Raw genomic sequence first — 4729 nt, forward strand, 5'->3', positions numbered from 1 at the left:
TATATATATATATGATCGATTGGTATAATCAACATCACAAAACTGCATATGTCTTATTTTTTAATAATCGCAAGGTGAAGTAATAAAAATTATTGCAGGAACATTATTTTAATTGTCTATTGCAATTTTCGGCGATGTAAGATGTATTAGTGCATGGATCTCCAGAAAAACGTTTTTATAATTAAAACGTTATGTATATTTTCTTTTATGATTACGAAACTTAACAAATAACCTCATAAAAAATATTTAATTTTGTATCTTTTCGTTGACTTATATTTATAAATATATTTATTATTCTTAAAATATAGCAGTTTAAATTATATATACAATAAACATTTTATATATATTGTTACAGGTTATTAAATACTTTCATGATATATTCAAATACAATATTTTACGAACATTAACATCGTAAACTGCAAACATTAGTAAGTGGTAATCGATCGAGAAACGTCCATCATAAATAAAGGAAAAGGTTATATTTGGTTAAAACGGGTTCTGAAGGTTAATAATTAAGGCTCGCACACTTTTTCGTGTGAATTCTCATGTCACGCAAAAAGCACCCTTGCACTCTCGCTCTCATTCTTCCGATAAAAAAAATATATATATAAACGTATACTTGACACGTGAAACATCGTGTCTCTTAAATCATTGACATATAATACTGGATGGAACATTAACATCGAAATCACTTTGGCAGATCTAGAAAGAGATAGAGATACTTGGATAGTAGTGAATCATGTAATCAAGGGTCCTGAGGCATTAAGTACTTAGATACATCTGTGCTCAGAGTGTTACTTTTGCATAAAATACACGTAGAAACCATATTTTAGGTTTTATTTTGTATCTAATAATTAATAATGTTTAGAATTATCGTACTATGTTAATACTAGTCAATTCTGAGGGCTGCTAATTTTAAAGAATACAATATTGTCCTCCCTCTCCTGAAACATAATTTGACCAATTAGGACAAGAGTAGAAAGAGAGTTCCGTGCTTAAATATCTACCTTACTCTTTCTAGGTCCGTCAAGACGAAAGATCAAAGAGATTTCGCTGCATGTTCCGTCCAGTGTATGTCAATGGTATAGATATGTGTATAATAATATATGTGTCTTTATAAAGATACATATATATACAAAATAGTAGTTAATATAATTAAAATAATTTTTTGGAATAAAGAGCTCTAAACAAAATGACAAAGTTAAAATCGCTGAAGCACACAAATAACAAACTCAAAATCAGGCTCTCAAACTATGATTTATCAGGGATAAAGTAGGACTACCTTCATAAATAGTGTGTTCTGGGAAACGCTATTAGCGCTACTTCTGTCATTCTATCTCGTTTATTAAACGTAAAACAAGGATAGAATGACACAAATAGCATCTCTTTGAACGTACCTATAATTTCCCAAACAAGATACTGATATTAACTCGCCTATGGTGGACTATGATTCAGTTAATCATTCAATTGTACCATTCAATATAAATTTCAAAATAAATAGAGCCAATTGTTGTCCGAAATTATATAATTCATTCCTATATTTTTCTGATTTCAATATTTCTATTTATAATATTTTCTATATTTCAAAATATTCTAATTTTTATCGCAACTTAATTAATTTATCCCGTTAATCAATATAACAAAAAATACAGTTAAGATACATTACCAAATTACAAACATCTGCTAAAATAAAAAATGTTTAATGAACTTCTATAATTTTATGTGATTCCATAATTTTATATAATTCCATAATTTTATATGATTCCATAATTTTATATGATGTTCTCTCACAAATATCGGATAATAAAAATCCTCGATAACTAATTACATCGATTGAATATACGCCCCTCTCAGAGTACCTTTACTAGTTCATCAAACTCTTCTGAAAATCGGCGCAAGCGCTTTGTCATATTTCGACACAATGAGTTCAATGAGTTGTCTTTCCGTAGCAGTGCATCGCACAGTTTCGTGCGGTGATCGTGTCAAATTCTAAATGTGCCAAAAAGCGACATATCAAAAAAATATAACGATTATAGTTTAAAATTTAGTCAATGGTCTCTCAAATTAATCGATGCATGGCCACAAATAAATACGTCGAGTTCAGTGCGAAAAATCTTTAATTTATAACAAATTCTCATTTGCTCGAGCATAGTAGCATTCATAACGATACTGTGTTTCTTATATACTTGTATGTATTATTTGAAAAAGATAATACCAAACAAAAACTGACTGTTGTTGCGCCATTGCTTCACAGAATTATGGGTTAGATAAATTATGGAGTGCTGCTCAAGTGAAAAAGTGACATCCACAAATTAATACACATGCATTGGAGTCTCGTATAAAGAATAGATAAACTTGAAGTGATAATAACAAGTTAAATACAGTCGATTCGTCGTTATGATTTGTGCAATAATCATGCATGGCGATACATTTCTGTTTAGCATAGTGAGTGACTAAAACCCTATCATTATCGGCAACGAAACTTTTAAGATATATCTGATGACGTGTCCGAATTACAACAAAATCATCGGTATAAAATCAGTCTTAGTTGGTTGTACAGTTTCCGTCAATATTTATAGTGAGTTCATCTACTGCCGGGGGCAGTCTGCTGTCTTTTGCGATTCATATCAATGGACAATTGAAAGTGCTTACGGTATGTGAACTGTCGAAAACCAGCATAAGAGAAATGATACAGCTGAACGAAAACTGGTTATTCGTTGAACATCATCTGAAAATATTGAAGTATTTCATACGTAAGTATTCGATAAAAAAATACATATCTTCTAGAGCTTTATGAAAATCTCATAATCAATTATTTAAATGAATTTATATATGTAAGTAATAATAACACAGGTCCACAAAAAAAGTACCCTCTGCTAGGGTGGAGACTCAGCTATTCTTATGTATTTTAAGTCGCTGAATACGAACCTGACATCAAAATTTATCTCAAATCAAACCTGGACAGTCCTATTTTGATGTCAAATTCGTCTATTCAGCGACTCAAAATACATAAAAATAGCTGGATCTCCATTCCAGCACAAAATACTTTTTTTGTGGCCTTGTGTAATTAATAATTTAAAAAGACATTCTTCTCAGAATTAAGTTAAATTTATTTTTATTTTCTAAATTATATACTAAAAGAGAAAAATTGAATTGTGATCGTAGAGTATCAATTCAAAATGTGATAACTTATTTAAACAAATTTTACTGTGATGTATTCATACACTTCAGTTTCATATCATGATTAAAAAATATGCATAAAATATCTCTTCTGGAATCAATATCTACAATAATTATGTGCTTATTTGGGTGTTAAACTATTACAATAAACTATAGATGTAAGAAAATAACTCTCCTAGATACGTAAATATAATTTATTTATGAGAAACTAAACTGTTCGTTCTATTAAAAAATGTGTAAGATGATATATAATATAATAAAGATAAATCTAATATTTTAATTTTATTATAGTAAAAGACATTATATGTTTATGTTAAAATAATTATTATTAAAACATGTCTTGAATTGTTAACATATTCAATTTTTAATATATTAATTTAACATAAAATGAATGTGTTATAGCATGAATTGTGTTGTTTGAATATTGTATTAAATATTAATATTTAACATTTTTTAGTATTAAAACTAAATTTAACTTAATTCTGAGAAGAATGTCTTTTTAAAACAATTTATGAATAAGCGAAAAAATAACAATACATTTTTAAAACGTAAATTCTAAAATAAAGGTATAAAATGAGAATTAATTTAAATTACAAATAATTTTTTACTGAAGAAATATGCTTTTACAATTTGCTTTTAAACTGTACTGTTTTATTTCCTGTGTTAATTTTTTAGATAATATTTGTATTACTTTCCATCTTGTGTTATTTTCATATAAAAATTTAAATGGATCGTTGGACACGTGTGTTGAATTTAATACAAATTCTTCAACTGTATAGGGTTGAGAACTTGATACAGGAAAAATAGTTTCAACATTTTTAAATTTTGCTACAGCGAGGAATTGTTACAAAACAGGTAAAAAATGTTGAGAATTAAAATGTGTTGAAATTAGGAAAATTATTGGATTTTAACATTTATTATTATAATTCAGTCAATATTTTTAAAAAGTCTAAAATATAATGCAATTACATTAATAGAGAAAAATGCTAAAATAAAATTACCTCATTTTTAAAAAATTTGAATATTTCTGTTTTTCTAAACATTATATAATCTAAATTATCAAATTGTTTTCATTATTTATAGAAAATTTTAATTTCATATGAATTTATTAGTGCAAATATGTACGGGAATGATATAATATATATGATTGACTAATATAATCTACATCACAAAACTGCTGTGATCACATTTTGATTTTATTGCTCGATTATTGCTCAAATTAATTAAGATTACCACAGGAAAGATATTCCATTTATCTGACCCAACTTTTGGTGATGTAAATAATGCAGATTCTTCATCGAAATTCGTCATTTTATTACTAAAAAGTTAATAAATTGCATTTATCTTATACTTTATTAATTGCAAATTAGAATCATCTTTTAAAAATTGGATAATTGCAATTAATTAACTGAATCCTCTACTATGTTTAACATATCCATTCAATACATTCAATTATAGTATATGCGTATAATGAAAAAATTTAACCAATAAGAAATAAAAATTAAAACCTATAACAATCGAAGTTGAATCTTTGATGCTTAAATGATTT

The sequence above is a fragment of the Trachymyrmex septentrionalis genome, unplaced genomic scaffold (assembly GCF_001594115.1).
Source record: "Trachymyrmex septentrionalis isolate Tsep2-gDNA-1 unplaced genomic scaffold, Tsep1.0 scaffold31, whole genome shotgun sequence".
Classification (NCBI taxonomy): domain Eukaryota; kingdom Metazoa; phylum Arthropoda; class Insecta; order Hymenoptera; family Formicidae; genus Trachymyrmex; species Trachymyrmex septentrionalis.